Genomic DNA, 20,566 nt, shown 5'->3' with positions numbered 1-20,566 from the left:
GGCCTAAGAGGAACCCTCCTAGAGCCCTCTGGACACAGGAAACTAGGAGCAGTCAGGAACAGGATCCTTCTGGTTTCCACCTGTGCCTGGAGCTGACCCTGTGACATAGCTCTCTGTACCCAGATCCTGCTGAAAGAAAGCCAATCTCCAGGAGTGCTGACACACAGGCTTACAGGAGGGTCAAGCCACTGTCAGAGACAGCAAGACCAGCTAACACCAGAGACAACCAGATGGTGAGAGGCAAGCTCAGGAGCAACAGAAACCAAGAATATTTGGCATCATCAGAACCCAGCCCACCAAAGCAAATGCTATATATTCCAACACAGCAGAAGAGTAAGATTTGGATTTAAAAATCACATCTCCTGATGATGATAGAGAACTTTAAGAAGGGCATAAATAACTCCCTTAAAGAAATACAGAACAATACAGGTAAACAACTAGAAGCACTTAAAGAGGAAACACAAAATTCACTTAAAGAATTATAGGAATACACAAACAAACAGGTGAAGGAATTGAACAAAACCATCCAGGATCTAAAAATGGGAATAAAAAAAAGAAATCAAAAAGGGAGACAACCCTGGAGATAGAAAACCTAGGAAAGAGATCAGGAGTCATAGTTGTAAGCATCACAAACAGAATACAAGAGATTGAAGAGAGAATCTCAAGGGCAGAAGATACCATAGAAAACATTGACACAATAGTCAAAGGAAATGTAAAATGCAAAAAGCTCCTAACCCAAAACATCCAGGAAATTCAGGACACAATAAGAAGATCAAACTCAAGGATAATAGGTATAAAGAGAGCAAAGATTCCCAAATTAAAGGGTCAGTAAATATCATCGATAAAATTATAGAAGAAAACTTCCCTAACCTAAAGAAGGACATGCCCATAAATATACAAGAAGCCGCCAAATAGATTGGACCAGAAAAGAAATTCCTCCCATCACATAATAGTCAAAACACCAAATGCACAAAACAAAGAAAGAATATTAAAAACAGTAGGGGGAAAATGTCAAGGAACACATAAAGGCAAACCTATCAGAATTACACCAGAATTCTCACCAGAAACTATGAAAGCCAGAAGATTCTGGGCAGATGTCATACAGACCATAAGAGAATACAAATGCCAGCCCAGGCTACTATATCCAGCAAAACTCTCAATTAACATAGATGGAGAAACTAAGATATTCCATGACAAAACCAAATTTACAGAATATCTTTCCACAAATCCAGCCCTACAAAGGGTAATAGATGGAAAACACCAACACAAGGGGGGAAACTACACCCTAGAAAAAGCAAGAAAGTAATATAATTTCAACTAACCCAAAAGAAGAGACCCACATAAACATAATTGAACCTCTAACAACAAAAATAACAGGAAACAACAATCACTATTCCTTAATATCTCTTAACATCATTGGACTCAATTCTCCAACAACAAGACATAGACTAACAGATTGGATACATAAAGAGGATCCAGCATTTTGCTGCATACAGGAAACACACCTCAGTGACAAAGACAGAAACTACCTCAGAGTAAAAGGCTGGAAAACAATTTTCCAAGCAAATGGTCCCAAGAAATAAGCTGGAGTAGCCATTCTAATATCTAATAAAATTGACTTTCAACAAAAAGTTATCAAAAAAGATAAAGAAGGACACTTCATAGTCATCAAAGGAAAAATCCACCAAGGTGAATTCTCAATCCTAAATATCTGTGCTCCAAATGCAAGGGCACCTACATTCATAAAAGGAATCTTACTAAAGCTCAAATCACACATTGTACCTCACACAATAATAGAGGGAGACTTCAATACTCCCCTCTCATCAATGGACAGATCGTGGAAATAGAAACTAAACAGAGACACAGAGACACTAAAAGAAGTTATGAACCAAATGGATTTAACAGATATCTATAGAACATTTCATCCTAAAACAAAAGAATATACCTTCTTCTCAGCACCTCATAGTGCCTTCTCCAAAACTGATCATATAATCAGTCACAAAAAGATACAAGAAGATTGAAACAATCCCATGCATCCTATCAGATCACCACAGACTAAGTCTGATCTTCAATAAGAACAAAACCGACAGAAAGCCCACATATATATGGAAGTTGAACAACACTCTACTCAATGATAACTTGCTCCAGGAAGAAACAAAGAAAGAAATTAAAGACTTTAAAATGTAATGAAAATGAAGGCACAACATACCCAAACTTATGAGACACAATGAAAGCAGTGCTAAGAGGAAAACTCATAGCTCTGAGTGCCTCCAGAAAGAAACGAGAGAGCATACATTAGCAGCTTGACAGCATACCTAAAAGCTCTAGAACAAAAAGAAGCAAATACACTCAAGAAGAGTAGAAGGCAGGAAATAGTCAAACTCAGGGCTGAAATAAACCAAGTAGAAACAAAAAGAACTATACAAAGAATCAACAAAACCAGGAGCTGGTTCTTTGAGAAAACCAACAAGATAGATAAACCCTTAGCCAGATTAACCAGAGGGTACAGAGAGAGTATCCAAATTAACAAAATCAGAAAGAAAAAGGGAGAATAACTACAGAATCCACAGACCACATGAAGCTCAAGAAGAAGGACGACCAAAGTGCAGATACTTCAGTCCTTCTTAGAAGGAGAAACAAAAATATTAATAGGAAGAAATACAGAGACAAAGTTTAGAGCAGAGACTGAAGGAACGGCCATCCAGAGACTGCCCTACCTAGTGATCTAGCCCATACACATACAACCACCAAACCCAGACAATATTGCTAATGCCAAGAAGTGCATGCTGACAGGAGCCTAATATAGCTGTCTCCTGAGAGGCTCTGCCAGAGCCTGAGAAATACAGAGGCGAATGCTCATAGCCAATCACTGAACCTAGAACTGGGTCCCTATTTGGAAGAGTTAGAGAAAGGACTGAAGGAGCTCAAGAGGTTTGCAACCCCATAAGAGCAACAATACCAACCAACCAGAGCTCCCAGGGACTAAACCACCATCCAAAGAGTACACATGGACAGACCCATGGCTCCAGCCACATATGTAGCAGAGGATGGTCTTGTTGGGCACCAAAGGGAGGAAAATCCTTGGTCCTGCCAGTGTAAAGGAATGTCAGGCTGAGGAGGCAGGAAGGGGTGGGGGTGGGTGGCAGAACATCCGCATAGAAGGGGAGGGTCAATGGGATGGGGGTTTATGGATGAGAAACAGGGAAAGGGGATAACATTTGAAATGTAAATTTTAAAAATCCAATAAAATTTTTTAAAACGACATTTCCATTTATAAATGAGGAGACTAAGGTGAGGGAGAGGCAGCTCGTTCAGGAGCACCCAGCCTTTAGCCGACTGTGACAGAGGCAAGATTCAAGTCCAAACCAAGCAGCCTTCATTCTTCCCACCACACTGAAGTATTTTGCTTCCGTTTGCAAAAAAAATCCCTGGTACTTAGAAGTAACTACAAATACACGGGGACCCCTTAACAACACACTGGTCCATAAAGAAAGGGCATTAGGTCAAGTCCAAGAATACGCAAGTACATCAGAGTCTTAATGGTTAGAATGTGGTTTTCTGTGTATCATCTTCCTGGATATTTAAACTCCAAACTTGTTAAGTTTCATGTATATTTTGTTCATGGAAATTTTCATTTGAAACTTGTGTTAATTACTTGAGAATTTCATACCACGTCTTTGGATCGATGCCACTTCTCCCACTCCTCCCAGGCCCACCCCCGCATCCCCACACCCCACAACTACTGACTTTCTTTTTAACAACCCAGTCTGTGCTGCCCATATGTTCATGGGTGTGGGGCCATCTACTGCAGTGGGGTCCACCTACCAGGAGCCACACCCTAAAAGAAAACTGACTCTCCCTCCCCTAGAGGCCATCCATTGTCAATGGCTCTCAACTCTGGGCTGGGGGCTCAAGCTAGAATGCTAACTGAAGCAAATGTTTTCAAGAAGCAAAGAAAGGTAGGCATAGCACAATGGTTTTAAAATACGTCAAGTTAGGGACGTAGCTCTGTGGCAGAGAACTTGCCAAGTGTGTGCCAGGTCCTGAGTTCTATCCCCACTACCACAAGATTAAAAGAAAATCTATCCACAGACACTTGGATACTCTTCCCTTTTAAGAGTTGTAAATTTCTTCTTTCCTTGACATTGGCAACATCTCCAGAGGAGTTGAAGATAACAGGATGTCACCTCTGCGGCTACATTGGACCCTATGTTTGGCTTCTTCCCTGCCCTCTCTCAGACATCACCTGGTCTCAGGAAGATAATGCTGTGAACATTCCAGCCACCCTGTGGCGTGTCCATGGACTGAGGTCAGAGGCCATCTTGAGAGCAGTGCCTTCAGCCCAGCCAGCCCAAGCAGTTCCAGCTGACGGTCTGACTACAATCTCACAGGACAGCCATCTGGCAAAGCCATCCCCAAATTCTTGGCCCATAGAAACTGAACAAAATGAAGGATTTCTAAACACTGTGTTGGGGGTAATTTTCATCACCTCAGTTGACAATCCCTTAGTCCACCAGCACCCCTATTCCCACCACAGCCATTGCCCATGACCCTTCACCTCCACACAGGACTTTTTGTACCTGAACTACCTTACAAGTAGACTGGTTTCTTTTCTGTTGATATAAAAAGTTACCATAAAGTTCCTGACGTAGTGAAGACCAAGTTATTATATTATGGTTCTGGAGATTAGAAAAAAAGGGGTTTCATGGTGCTAAAACTGAGGTGGCAATTGGACTGTCTCCTTCTAGTGGCTCCAGAACAGAATCTACTTTCTTGACATCTCTGGCTTCTGGAGGCCGTCTGTATCCCTTGGCTGTTACACTTTCTACCTTCAGTCAGCAGTTATCTGACTTCCACTTCTGTTCATGTAAATACAGCTTCATCTCTGACACAGACCCTTACGTCTACTGCTTCCTTCATTCATTTAAAGATGTAGGATACTTAGCCCCAATTTACTTTCTTAACGTCAGCGAATTAACCACCTTAATTTATCTGCAACTTCAATTCCCCTTTGCATACATTAATGTTTTACAGTCTGTGGAGTTACCTGCCAGTCAGTCTGACAAATTTTATGGGCCCATTCTCAGAATTATGTTTTCAAATATACAAATACACTGTACACGTGATGGGAAAGAAATCTAATTCTCCTGGATGCAGTTATTAAATTCCTTTTGAACATCTGTGATGCAGTGAAATATAATTCTCTGATAACAGATTCTCAACAAGACTGTGATAACTAAGCTCAATCGTCAGGTTGTTGAAAGCCAGAATACCCAGAAAACAGGTCTCTGAGAAGGCCTGTGGGATTGTTTACATTGGGTTATTGAGGTGGGAAGATCCAGCCACTGTGGGCAGCTCCATCCCCTAGGCTGGAATCCTGCTGTGTAGAAGAAGGTGAGCTAGCATTCATTACTCTCTGCTTTTCTGTGGATAAAACATGGCCATTGCTGCCTTGACTTCCCACCAGGATAGATTTTAATCCAGAACTGTGAGCCAAAAAAAAAAAAAAAAAAAAAAAAAGCCCTCTCTTCCTTTAGTTGATTTTACCACAGCGACAGGGAAAGTTACTATGACAAAGAGCTAACAGTAAATCAATAGCTTCTTTAATTTTAAAATCTACGTGAATGTTAATGACATTCCAGAAATGCCTATGATCATGTAGTATAAAGAATTCCATCAACCCAGAGGTGTGGCCGCTGTTTGTAACCCTACATGCACAAGCCACGGTGAGATGAGCCCTGCTCTGTCTTCTCCCAACAGATTCACTGGGACGAAGACATGAGTGAACGTCCTGGGGAGGGAAATCAAGGCACTTTTCGACTCTGTAACGTTATATTTCATCAAGTTGAAATAGAATTAAAATCTCCCTGTTCAGCTCTAATCAGACTATTAAGCACCAAGCGTGTACTGAAAACATCATGTGCCTAGGCAGGAAAGCAGCAACAGTAATGGAAAGTCTGCGACTGTGTGGGAATGGAGCCAAAGTCCCAGGAATTTACAGAGGAAAATCTTCCCTCAAAGTGGACATATTTGTGTTATGAATCTAATGAAACCAAACCAGGGGAGGGAATCAAAATAACAAACAGCAATAGTGACATCTAGTGGGGATCATTGGTAAAGTCCCACTATGGCCTTCCATGAAGCAGCAGGGACACAGAGCTCAGGGCCATTATACACTTGCTAAACACTAACTGAAGTTACCACCAAGGCAAGCCTGTAGGTGAGCCCCCAGGGTCTTCTCGCTCCATCCACGCCGTGAGTGGCTTCATCTCCGACACCTCAGCCAAGATCCAGACCCAAAGAAAACTAGACTGGCTGTTTTTCCTTACTAAAACAGGCAGATTAGAGATTCTGGGCCAACCTGACAAGTCACACAGTAGATGATGACCTAACCTAGACTGGAGCCTTTGTCCAGGGAAGACAAAGAAGAGCCAGTGCCCTGGAGCAGGCAAAGATCCTGAAGAGATGGCTTAGCATTTCTCACTCCTCCCAACTCCATTACCCTTCTTCATTCTGTTCTCCCTCCAACGAATCTGATCTCACCTACAGACAACTCAGGGACTGCTGGAGGAAGAGGAAATGCAGACAGTGCTGGCAAAGGCAGATCTCTGGAGTATACATGCTTCTGTGCCCACCCAGGCTCTGTTCCTCTAAATCTTGTACCTCAGAGAATGGTGAGCCCAGGTGGCCAGTGCCCAGTGCCAAGGGAGAGTCTCAAACATTCCAGAACTTCCTGAGTCCCAGGATGCAGATTGGAATCTAGAAGGCTGGCTTCCAAGTAAACCCAGTCCCTTGAACTCTATAAAAATGGCCAGGAACCACCATGAGAAAGGGAGCTTCTTGTGAAGATCTAAGGTCAATCTGCTGCTCCCTGGACTTCCTCTACTTCCTGGTTCTCAAGATTGACAGCAGTCATGTGAAAGAAGGAATGGGCTGCCAGTGATTAACAACCCACATCAAAGTAGCTGGGGTGGGGGTGGGGTTGCTTTGGGGTTGTGTTGGTTTTGTCAATTAGGTTTTGTACTGGTTTGTTTTGTTTTTGTGAGCTGTAAATTTTTTACAGTGTACTGGTTTGTAATGTTTTTGTGAGTTAGAATTATCTGGGAAGAGGACCATCAGTCTATCAGTTGAGAAAGTGCCTCCATCAGATCTCACAGAAGCAAGCCTGTAGGATTAATTCTTGGTTAATGATTGAAGTGGGAAAGCTCAGCCCACTGTGGGTGGTGCCAACCCTAGGCTGGTGGTGGTGCTGGGGCGTGTAAGAAAACAGGCTGAGCAAAATATGGAGAGAAAGTCAGTACAAGCATTCCCCCAATGGTCTCCGCTCCCCGTTCATTTCGAGTCTTCAGTTCCTGTCCCTGACTTCCCAGGATGATGGACAAGCTGTAAGGGGCAAACACTTATGAATGAAGATTCTGGCTGTGAACAAAGAACTCCTAAGAGGAGGCTGTGTCTTCAGTGACTGGTGGACCAATTAGAATTTCAGTACTGTGGACAGATTGGAGTTTTGTAGGTTCAGAGGTTACTTGCCATGGGTAACTTTAGCTTTAACAGTTATTCCTAGGCCCACTCTGTGTCTGAGCTAACACTGCCTGATAATAAATGAAACTCTTAGACGCTATCAACTTAGCAGAACACTAGCTTCCACCAATCTAAGAGCTAAGAACGTCAGATAGCATCTTGGGCTTATAGAATAGCTTCCCCCTCTCTGCTGTGCTCACCATTGTATGTTAAACCCGCCTCGATTTATGACTTTTTGTTCTGTAAAACTATATTTTAAAAACCTGTGAAACTGCTTCCATGCTAGGATATGGAATTTGGGGTCACCTAAACCTGTGTCCCTGGGGTCATGGTCACTCATAATGGCTTCAGAATATACTACTCCTTACTCTCTTTCAGCTGAGAGCTGTAATTTTTAGGTTGACACTTCCCTCCGAGTTGCTTTTAGTCATGGTGTTCATCATGCCAAAAGAAACCCAACCCACACAACAGATCATTTTTTCCATGGAGTTAAATGCGTCTGTCCCCTGCAGACAGAACAGGCCAAGTTGATGAGAATGCAGAGGGACACAGGGGAATCCCAGAATCCAGCCTCCAGATTTCTCAGGTGGGACCAATAAATGTTTGTTTTCCCTGAAGCAGTTATCCCTGCTTGATCCCACTGCACGTGCTGATGACAGATGAGAAAAGTGACTGGTTTCTCAGTTCAGAGGCCCACTGCCACCAAGAGCTCTGTGCTGGTTAGGGCTCATCAAGTTGACCCAAACTAGAGTCATCATGACAGAGGGACCCTCAATAAAGAACTGCCTCCATCGGATTAGCCCACGGGCAAGTCGGGTGTGAAGGGGGGCATTTTCTTGGAAAGTGAGTACCTAAAAGAGGATGCCTGAGAATGAGAATGCAGTTTTCCAAGTGCCTTACTCAAACAGGACTGCCTATGGAAATGTCTGCCCAAGCCAGTTCAGTTGTACAAGCACCAGAAGGCCAGTGCAACTATGGCCAAAGCAGCCAGGCTACACTGAGCTGACAGCAGAACTTGGTAATCATCCATGGGGTGCTGCTTAACAAGTGTGCAGAGTGAAGGAGTCATGGGTCATCATCGCTTGCTCCAAGGTCCCAGCAGACCACAGTGAGGCCGACTGATGTGCAATAGAGAAATCCTGAGCAGACCATTTGTAAAGCTGTGGTGGTAAGCCTACAGCTCAGTGAGGACACCAGGGGGTTAGCAATGCCAGGGACACATAACTTTGGCTAAGAAAAGCTGCAGGCACTGGGTGGAGCTGACTGGAGAGAAAGGCCATGTATATTGTAAGCATAGGCTGTAGGAGCAGGGCTTCTCAAACCCTTTGGAGTTTAGACAATGCCACCATTAGCCCTGGGTTCTAGACATGGAGGTATATCATTTTATATCTAGCTTTACTGGATTTGGGTCTTGCTGTGGTCCCATCTTTCAGTGCCATAGCCCTCATTCCTCCCTGTTTGGAATGGGAAGATTCACACTGGATACTAGAAGTAAATGGCTTTGGTTTTCATAGGGAATCATTGCTAAGAGTTTGCCTTGAATTCCAGAAGATATGACTTTTGACTTTTGACTTTTGACAGTGTTGGTCCTTTTAAGACTGTGACCTTTAGGGTTGGGGAAGATGGATCAGCTATTAAAACCATATGCAGCTTTTCTAGATGACTCAAATTCCATTCTCAAGTACCCACATTCAAATTCAAGGAAATCTGAGATCTCTGGCCTCTTCAGGTGCCTGCATACCCACACAGAGATACAATTAAACATAATAAAAGCAAATCCCTTCTAAAAAAGGCTGTTTGACTTTTGCAATTAGACCGGATATATCTTGTATTATGAGATGACTGTGACCTGGGGCATGATATGACCATGAGCTCATGGGCACCTGGGGCATTATTTAGTGGCTCATAGCATCATGTGTCTCAATAATCAGTCTCCAGTAAGAGGTACAGCTTTGGAGATTGTGAAGCCATCAAGGCCCAGCTAGAAAAGTTAGGTCACTATGGGGAGGACCTTTGAGGTTCTAGTCAAGTCCTACCTCCTGCCCCAGCCCTCTTTGCTTCCTGACCTGCATATATTCGAAGAATCCCATGCAAACTACAGGCACTGTAAACTCCAGTATGTCTTCGCTGCAATGAGGAACTATATCATCTCTAACCCTAACCCAAAGCAGGTCTTTCCTCCCTTCAATCCCTCCTGTGGGAATTTTGTCACAGTTACAAGAAAAGTAACTGATACATCTTAGAAAGGAAGCACGTTTATTTATCTCTCACAGAGGCCGGGAAGAGAGTGATAAGATGGCTGTATCTGAGGGAACGCCTGGGAAGGCAGAGGCCACACAGCAGGAAAAAGGGATGCAATCTCCTGATGGTGATTTCATTCCTGTGAGGTCAATAACCCATGGCTGTGAGAAAAGCATTAATCCATTTACGAGCACTCAGCCCCCATGACCCCACACAGTTCCCAGAAAGCCTTGCCTCCTACCATTGCTTCAGTGGGAAATTCATGTTCTGGCATCAGAATTGGGGTAGGGGTATAAAACATGGTGGCCCCAAGCAGGGAACCTGCTCCGTTATGTTTCAGCTGAGTCCAAAGCTTCTGACTAGAAAACACGTTACCACAACTTCCTCTGTTTTCTTTTGATGCCTTCTCAGTAGCAGACTATCAGAAAGGTAGGGCAACTGCTTGGGATTCACTAGAGAACTCTCCTAGAAGGTTAAATCAGGTTGTCCCCTGATGGGGGGAGAGCTCGTTCCATTGCAGGAGCTTTCCAGCTAAGTGTCCTACATCTTCAACTACCATCCACATCTTATTAAGTAGTAAATTGCTTGTTTACGTTTGTCGCTCTATGGGCATGTGCATGTGCAGGTCGGAGGACAACTTTCCTTAGAGTGCCTTCCTTTCACCATGTAGATTCCTGGGATCAAATTCAGGTCTCAGGGCTTGGCAGCAAGTGCCTTTATCTACTAAGCCATCTTGCCAGCCCATAAAGTACATTTTAATACCAATAAAAACATTGGTGCCTATGTTTAAAAGACAGGACAAGAATTTGTTTGCTGATGCCTGTAATCCCAGCATTTGGGAGACTGAGGCACAAGGGTTACGAGTTCTAGGCCAGCGTAGATGTTTTCTAGGCTTAGACATGTTTTCAAGAAGAAAGCGAAGCAGGGGGGTTGCATTCGTGACTGCTTATCCATGACAAGCTCTGTGGTGTTCCAAATATTCTCTTTTTATCCTACAGCCTAGTATTTTCTTCAGTATAATTGATTGATTTTATTAATTGTAGGCTATTACAGAAAGCACTGTGGCATCTTCAAACATATGTCTTTTACTTTGATCTCCTTTATCCTCTCACTCCGTGCATTTCCCTACTCTCTACCTTCTCTGACGTCATCTTCCACCCTGTAAGGACCCCCTGCCCGCCCTTGAGATGTCTTCCTCTCTCATGACACCCTTTCTATTTTCTTTTTTAAGAATGTTCTCTGCTTAACATATAATTATATCATTCACCCCTTCTCCCTCTCCCTCCAACTCCTTCCATGTAACATCTACTCACTCCCTCTCAAATTCATGATGGCTTCTTTTTCTTTCATTGTCATTGTCACATATATGTATAGATACATGCATATTTAAGTAAAACCTGCTTAGTTCATTCAGCAGCCTCTATGTACATGATTTCAGGACTGACCAGCTAAAATTGCATAACCAGTTAGTGGACTCATTCCTGGGATAACTACTTCTTCCTTTCTCAGCAATCCTAGTTGCTTATAGTTCTTTGTCTTAGGGTAGATCCAATAAGATTCCACCCTACCCCCACCCCTACCCCATCCTTGTTAGCATGTCTAATGGGACTGTCATTGTATAGGTCTTGTTTAAGCAGACACATTGTTGAGATATCATTGGGGTAGCTTCCCTGTCGTTTCTAAGAGATACTATTTCAAAGGAGAATTCCTGGTGCTTCAAGGTCCCTATTGTTGAAGACACCATGTCCTTCAGACACAGAACCCAGAAGATTTATGCTGAAAGCTTCCTCCCTGAGAACTGGCTTGCATGGTGCCCATGGTTTGCTCAGTCTGCTTTCTTCTGCCATCCAGGACCACCTTCCCAGTATCTGGGCCCTCTGATGCCAATCACTAATCAGGAAAATGCCTGATAGAACTTGTCTACACATGATCTGACAGAGGCACTTTCTCAACTGATGTCCTCTTCCCAGATAATTCTAACTTGTATGAAGCTGACATAAAACAAAAACATAGCAGCAGTCTTCCAGGATCTCCTTAAATTTCACTGATTTCTCTTTATTCATATACCTTGAGTAGACAGACATAGGATGAGAGGGATCTAAAAGACAGAATGGAGAAGAGATAGAGAAAGTTCTGCATTGTACAGCAAGCTAGGATTAAAGTTGAACAGAAGGCAGAAAATGCTCCTTGTTGGCACTTTAAGTCATAAGTGCAGTCCATGAATCAGAGGTAATTTAAATATCCATGAATCAGTCCCAAGGCCATGTCCTACCAATAGCATGCAGGTTGGTTCCAAGGCATCTCCTGTCTTTGTTGCCTTCAACCAGTCTCCCCATTGACAATAACATCTCTACTGTTTCAAATATATTCTGATGGTTAAGTATATAATATAATGTAGGCATCCAGCTATTTTCTCCTGGGAGATAGACTTACTGTCATTTTAAGAGAAATTTAAAGACCTGGGGTGTTCTCTTCCCACCATGTGGAATGAAAGGCAGCCATCTACAGCACAGAAGGATCTCCCCAATGCTCAGTCACACTCTTAGAACCTGTTGGTCTGTTAAAATGATTTTATGCTTTCTTAAGTCACAAGATTTTGGTGTTTTTTTTTTATAACAACCCAACCTAGCTAAGATGCCTTCTTTATCTCTTTAGCTCCTCATATTTGCTGACAACATCAGGCATTCCTCAAGTTACAACTATATCATCCTCACTCTTTGAATCCATTGTCATATACACATCATCTCCCTAGGTGTCTTTGTCTCCTCCTCCTACGTGACACTTTGAGTGTACACCACTGTCCTTCTCTTAGTGACTCTCTTCATTCCTGCTCAGACTTAAATATGTTTAAAATTCTTGCTTGATAAAATTGTCTTCTAAATAAACTATCATTTTGGATTGAGGTCTACCCTATGCCAGTATACTTGGTTGTACGTCTAAAGACTCTACTTCCAAATAAGGTCACGTTCACAGATACTGGGAGAAAAAACTTCAACACAGCTTTTGGAGGGACTCAATTTACCCTATTAACAAAGAAGAAGCTTGAAAACATATTGCGCTGCCTCACTCCATGACAGTATCCTGGATGAGCTCCAGACCCCTGATTCCCCTTAGCTCTCATGTTTTCCAAAGTCTACTGGGGGAATTTCCCTTGATTCTGTGGACCATGCCCCATATGCTTACCATAGACATCATTTGTTTCTACTTTTTAAAGGTTTATACCACCCTTAAAAGGTACCATACTAGCCTAACATTTAGACCAAATCCTCTCTAAGACATTGGGGTTAAATGTGTTTCAACCCCCATCCCTATCACCTCTCCCACAGCCCTTTCTCCAATAAACCTTGAAGAGTGAGCTTGGCAAGAAAAGGTGAGGGGTTCCTTGGTCAACCTAGGAAAAAACAAAAGATGGTCAGTGCTAATCGTCTCCTTGACAAAACCAAGAGTCACTTGGAAAAAGGACATTTGTGCGTATCTGGGGGTTGGGGGTGGCTGCCTTGATTATGTGAGATAAGGTGGGATCCTGGACAGTGTAAGAGTGAAGAAGGGTAAATTGAACATCAATCAAGCATCCATTCATTCCTTTTTTTTTCCCTTCTGAGTTTGGCCGTGATGTGACCAAGATCCCTCAAGCTTCTGCCACTGTGATCTCCCTGACTGACAGGCTGTATAATGTGGAGCTATTTGCTTTTGTCAGAGTATTCTGTCACAGCAACGGGAAAGAAATGAGACCATCCTTAGCCATATCTTTTCAATTAGTGATTCCTTCCCTCTCTACTGTAGTTCAAAACTTGATGTTCACCTGTTAGACCATATTGAATCTTCGCCCTAAAATTATCAGAGCTGTTGTGAAAATTAAAGTAAGAAAGGTATGTGAATGTTGAACATGAACCACCAAGTGTTTGTAACACTGAAAAGCCATTTCTTTAATTGAGGAGGCTCAAACAGCAAATTTTTGGATTCAGAATAACCCTCTGGTTTATAACTGCCTCCTTGGCATGGCTTGCTTTCCTTGCTGAACATTTCTAATCTCTGAAGCTACGTTTTCTTCACATTTGCCTGCTCTGTTGTCATTCTTCTTCATCAGAAGGCACATTCAAGAGGGTAAGGACTTGACTTCACTACTCCATCCGTGGTGTCTAGAGATAAAACCAAGTCAGCCGAGAGGGACGTGTAAGGCTCCTGTGACAAACCCATTCCCTCCCCCCCAAAAAAACAACAAAGTAATCCAATGAAGAGAATTCTTAAACATTCTGATAAAGATGCTGAAGTGCATGCAGCTCTCTACAACAGAGGGCTACTAGGAGGGGGGGATTGGGGAAGGACTCACTTTTCGTTAAAGGTCTGGCCAACGAGAGCTTGAGCGTGCTCCTGGGACTACATGGGCAACACAATTGGACTCAGGTTTTTGTATGTATGTATGTTTGTCTGTTTGTTTGTTTAATCTTTTATGGGGGTCGGAGAGAGGCAACAAGGGTAGGGGAGCAGACCTGGGAGGACTGGAAAGTAAGGGTGATCGAAATGCAGTATGTGAGAGTCCCAAATAATCAACAAGAATATTATGGTTTTGAAAAGGAAGGCAATAAGTAAGTATTTAAAGAGATAAATGAGTGAAAGGAGTTCTGAATATACTACAATGTTAGCACGGTAGACAATTTACTTTCTTCAGTTTTGATTTCCCATCACAAAATGGTGGCTCACACCTGCCATCCCCACACTGGAGAGATGGGGGAAGAAGGGTCACTACCAGTTTGAGACCAGCCTTATTACATAATGTATTCCAGACCTGGATTGCACAGTGAAACCCTATCTTAAAATCATCTTAAGGCCTCAAAAATGATTATATAGATGATTTTTAAAAATCTACCAAGTTAGGTTATTCCAGGAATTAAGATACACTGATCTGGATTAGTCACTTGTAGGCTGCATTGGCTTCACTTGGGAGCTTGCTAAAATAAAACATCCCAGCTCTAACCAAGACTCTCCATGAATCAGAATTTGCACCATAACAAAATCCCCCAAGTACCTAATGCATATTACATTTGAGTATCTCTGAGCTAATGTATCAGATAATGTTAAATATAAGGCTATAAATGTGTGTGCTATTATATTTTCAGTTGTGCGCCGTACATCCCTACTCTCTCACTTATGTGTCCAATGCAGAAAACCTAGGTCCTGGCAGAGCACTTAGAAGAATACACATATTTGGTCCAAGTGCTTTGTAGCAATAATATTCTGGACCCCTGTCACGGTACTGGAGAGATCACATGAACAATCATTTGGGTAAGAAATTTGGTAATCATACAAAAACCCTTTAGTATATAATCTTTGATATAGTCTAAGTGTGTGGTTTCATCATGAGGAAGTACTTAAGCACATACACAAAAATTTAGCACAGGATTATGTTGAGAGAAAATAAAATCCATTCAAAATAGTAAAGTCAATGAATTAAATAAATTAGGATATCCAACCATGCAAAGCTTGACAATCACATTAAGCAGCATGTTAGACAAGCAAGACCAACCAATGTTCTGCAATAAGGAAAAGTATTTTTATCACTTGCCCTTCTATCCTGTGGGTCTGAGGAGAAGGAGCATGTGTTTCTGTCCACGGACGTAAGTGAGGGAAGTTTCTGTGAGACATACAGGCTTTGTTGTGTCATGGAAAGCATTCCAGAAGCAGCTGCTCATTGAAAGCAATCTCAGTTGTGTGTAACGCGCAATCCAGTCCCACAGAGTGAAACATCAGTCTTAGAACAGTTAAGGTTTCTCCTTCCCGTTGTCACTCAAGATGTTGGTTCACAGCGCTACATCTTAATGGAGAGGGATGGTGGATTATACATGAGGAAAGGCTGGAAAGGGTGAAGAACATGGAAAGGACGCTCTAAACAAAGGTAGAGAGGCAATGAGATGCCCCTCAGTGATTGCCGGAAGCAACTCTAGCCTCAGCAGGGGCCTTCACAGCAACAAGATCTCAGACTTTGCCAGAGATTAGCACTGTAGTGTTGCTTGTGAGTGCAGACCTGGATTTGCTGGGAGATTTGTAACTTAAATAAGGGAAGGTTCAGATCTTCAATTACTATTTAATGACCAGGTAACCGGAGGTGAATCGCTATGTTTCTTAAGCTTCAATCTACTCATTTGCATAAAGATGCTGTCTTAGAGTATGAGGAATGATGACAGCTAGACACTATGTCAGGGGTGCCCTGAATGCTGGCTCTGCTAGCAGCTGCCCAATGACCCAGAACACCTACAGTGGCCAAGCACCAGAAGCAGCTGTACCATCAAGCAATTTGTACCAAGGATCTGAGGCACCTGCCTCATCCAACTGGAGGAAGCACATTTTTCTCAGAACAATGATGCTGGAGAGGTGCTCTTGGCATCTTTTGGAGCCACAGAACCAGGTTCAAAATGGGATCTGAAGAAAGAGCTGCCTTCAGCAAAGAGCTACAAAGACTTCAGACTGCAGGTCATTTTTGTTTCCATCTTTATTAACTTGAATATTTCTTATTTACATTTTGATTGTTATTCCCCTTCCCGGTTTCCGGGCCAACATCCCCCTAGCCCCTACCCCTCCCCTTCTATAAAGGTGTTCCCCTCCCCATCCTCCCCTCCCCTTACCACTCTCCCCCCAACAATCATGTTCACTGGGGGTTCAGTCTTGGCAGGACCCAGGGCTTCCCCTTCCACTGGGGCTCTTACTAGGCTATTCATACTGCAGGTCATTTTGAACATACACTGTGCATACATTGAATTTCTCAGGTCCTTATAACACTGTTGCTAACCAGGGCTTCAGATGTTTATACCATCTTGACTTTAAATAGAGTGGTAGTTTCTTTCTTTTCAGCCCAAATTATAGGGTTCTCAGTCAGCTTAGACCTCAAGTTGCATATAGGTTTTCCTAGAAAAGGGCAGTTCTCATCTCTTTTTGTCAGCTGTCGGCTCTGGTCTTGGCGTATCCTCTTTAGCAATTGTGGTAGTTTGAAGGAGACATCCCCCACTGTCTTGGGTAGATAAACATTTGGTTCCCAGTTAGTGGTGCTGTTTGGGGAGGCTCAGTAGGCCTTGTTGGAGGAAGTTGTGTCACTGGAGGTGGGCATGAAGAATTTAAAGATTCTGCCATTTCCAGTTTGCTCTTTTTTCTTACTTACAGTTCAAGGTCTGAACCCTCAGCTTCCCATTCCTGCCACCGTGCCTTCGCTCTCATTCATGGACTCTCGCCCTCAGGGAGCTTATACCCAAGTCAACTCTTTCTTCTGTAAGTTGCTTTGATCATGTTGTGTTATCACAGCAGTAAAAGGAGTAGCTAATACACCAATCTCTGCTGCTACAGGTAAGCAGTCATCAATACGAACCAACATTCTAAATGCCCCCTTACCAAGTTCCCTAATAATAATGCGTCTCTCAGCTTGCATTATGAATCTTAAACGTCACATATGCCACTACTCTAGCCACAGCAACTAGAAAAAGAAAATCTGCCTAGCGACCAATTAATAAATAATGGATAATGAAAATATGTATTTATATATAATAGAATATTATTCAGATGTTAAAAAAATTGAAATTCACAGAAAAATGGATATAACTGAAAAACGTTACACGACTAGAGGTAATCTGGCCCAGAAAAAAACAGTACCACGTGGTCTTTCTTATGCAGATCCTAGCTTTGAATATTTAGATTTAGTTTTGAGTATTTCGATGTATGTGTCTGATTTGGAGTGTCTGTAGAAGTCAGGAAGTTAGAAAGGACTCACAGTAGGGTGGGGCTCCTATGGAATTTAGAGATAGCACAATACACATGATATGGAAACGGGGAGGACTACTAGGGGCTAAAAGGTTAAATGAGGATGAAATGAAGTGAAAGAGAGACAAGCTAGAGGGAATACTGAGGGTCGAATGGTTTAAATCAGTTGTGGGGGTGGAAGAGAAGAAAGGATAAGGAATAATCAAACGAAAAATATATGAAAATCCAAAAACATACAAGCTAATTTAAAATATTTTAAGGGATTTTCTCGAATTGAGGCCCTTGTATGGACGGACAGCATTGCTCCTAGACACCATGCGTTATTCATTAAAAATCCCTGTGATGGCTGTGGGTTACCTCCCTATGTGTTACTGATCTGGGAGATTCTAGAGATCCTCAAAATAATGCAGCTATTGCTGTTCCCATTAGTTACCTACCAGAACTAGAGAGATTGACCTATTGCTAAAGACATCGCACACTTACTTTGCTTGTCAGACATAGAAAGATCAACCTTTCAGAAACCTCCCCCTGCTGTCTAACTTTATGTTGTTGAGACGAGTCATCAACAGTCGTACCCATCGTGGACTCCACGTCAGGCACAATGTGCCCACTGATACAAAAGAAGCTTGGAAGTCATGAGGGTACAAACAACAGGTTGGATTTGAGGTCCACTTCCAGGAGGGAATTCATTTCTAGCGCTGTAAATGTGATCAAAAAACCATGTTACAGGCCTAGGAGGAAGCTACCACTGCTGTCTTGACAACTGTCAAGCTGCTTCCTAAAGGTCTATGTTTACATCCATCCATTAGTGCTACTCTCAGCATTGGTCAACTAAACTTCTTTCTTCAGTAGCAGTTAACTGCAAGGATTCATAAGTGGTCAAAGTGATAAGAGTAAGTAACTGTTGAGCATTCAGCCCTTGAAGGAGATACCCCCAGCCCAAGACTCGAAGAGGGTATCTGAGGAATGGAAGAACAGAGGGAGAAACATTATGAAACGCTTTCTTCTGCCATTGACACAGCCACTGCAGTCACAAATTCATAACAGCTGTGGCTCACGGCACAAGGCCTGTACAAGCTCAAGAGCTGGTCACCATTCCATCATGGATGTGAGGGGGGCACATGAAGTCAGACTTCTTGCTGAGGAGCTACTGGAAATTAAAGATAGCTGGGAGCTGGAGGAGTCATTTTTTTGAGGAGAATAGCCTCAGGCAAATTGTCCACACCCATACAAATATTTTATTTAGGATATACATACATACATACATACATACATACATACATACATACATACATACATACCCATTGCCATTGTCAACTCATATTGAATTTTGACAGTGTGTTCAGTGTGTGTGTGTGTGTGTGTGTGTGTGTGCGTGTGTGTGTTTATGGTTGGAGCAAGAGTATAATAGGAGTCATCACTTTCCAGGCTGAACTGTTTGTCCCATGTTCCCTTATACATGAAGCTCTGCCTTACTGTATCACGTACAAATAACAGAATCCACCATGGTGATCAGGAAGGATGAAAACCCCCAGCACACCCTGCCTTCTCACCTTACTCTCTTCCACATCACGAGTCCTACACTGTTTGTGTACAACTGCACAAAAAAAAAAAATGTTAAGGCAGCCTGGAGCATAGCTGCGAGAGCAACCGGGCGATTTGAGTTCTAAACTTCTAGACTGTGACAGAGTTGAGGGAATTTCCACAAACATTAGATCAGATTTTTCAAGGATGGGAGGCAGCCCTGAAAATATCTGCCATTTACTACAGTCAACAAGATATTCTAAAGGGAGTAAAGCAGAAGGTATAATGACGATGTCTCTGGAATCCTGTCATTTGCTTTAGAAGTTTCCAAAGAACCAGGTAACTATTATCTCCAGGGAAGGAGAATTTATAATCAGGGGTAGGAAGAAGACTTAATTATCACTGTATGTTCTGACTAAGACAGGTACAGTACCAAAAGGAGGAAGAGATGGCTCCTGAGAGAGAGGGGATGAAGGGCAGCCATGTTTCTGTGAGGCTCTGCAGCGTAGCATTTGTGGAATGCCTTGTTACTCCAGGGCCTGCCGGTGCATGAGACGTGCTCTCTCCACTATGACAAGAGCAACATTTTAGAATTTACCTGAGCATGAAAAGTGTTGGTGGAAAGGACTCCGGCTGTTTAAAGGAAAAACTCTTCGTCTTTACAAAGAATGAGCGTATGCTTTCTGTACAGCTGATCCCACCACCTTTGTGTACATCCCAAGAATTCTGTGAAAATGAAACCTATGTATCTGCTGCATTTCTTACTTCGTTGCCAGACTTTAACATATTTAAATAAATTGTGACGTAGAACCTTATATTGGATAAGGTCCTGTTCATCTTGACAAGTCAAACTGTAAGTCAGGAATATCAGGACACGGAACATCACCCCTTTCCCCTCAAGCAGCTCTTTCAATAGCGGTGTGCGATTTAACTTCAGGGCACGTCTAGTGGACCGGAAGACTTAAATGGGTTAATAAAAACTTTGTACTGCTAAAACGGTGCTCGCCACACAAGCCTGAGGACCTGAGTTTGATTCCCCCAGAACCCACATGAAAAGCGGATGGGGTGACTCACATCTGTAGTCTCGGCACTCCTGTGCAAGACAGGAGGAAGAGGCGGGAGAGTCAGGAAGAAGCTTGCACGGGCAAGGCGGTGGCAGGAATGCCTCAAAAACAAGGTAAAAGGACGACAGACTACTGAAAAGTTCTCCTCTGACCTCCACACGTGTGCATTGTATGCCTCACCTCCTGCACACACAAATACACACCAGAAAGAGAGAGAGAGAGAGAGAGAGAGAGAGAGAGAGAGAGAGAGAGAGATTCTTAAAATACTATCAAGATCTCATTTGAAACTTAAAGTTCTACCTCAGAAATCATGGCCTCATTTAGGTACCACACATGGGTAGATAATACTCCTTCCAGAAGCCACAGGTTATTAAATGAAAATCTCAGTGACAAGTGGAGGTTCTTCTGTAAATACTTCTGCATGCATTGTTAGTAATTGACTCTCAAGGCTCAGAAGTCACCAAAGGGATACA

This window comes from Rattus norvegicus, chromosome 3, assembly GCF_036323735.1.
Source record: "Rattus norvegicus strain BN/NHsdMcwi chromosome 3, GRCr8, whole genome shotgun sequence".
NCBI classification, from domain to species: domain Eukaryota; kingdom Metazoa; phylum Chordata; class Mammalia; order Rodentia; family Muridae; genus Rattus; species Rattus norvegicus.
The sequence above is the reverse complement of the archived record's forward strand: the minus strand, read 5'-3'. Positions refer to the sequence as shown.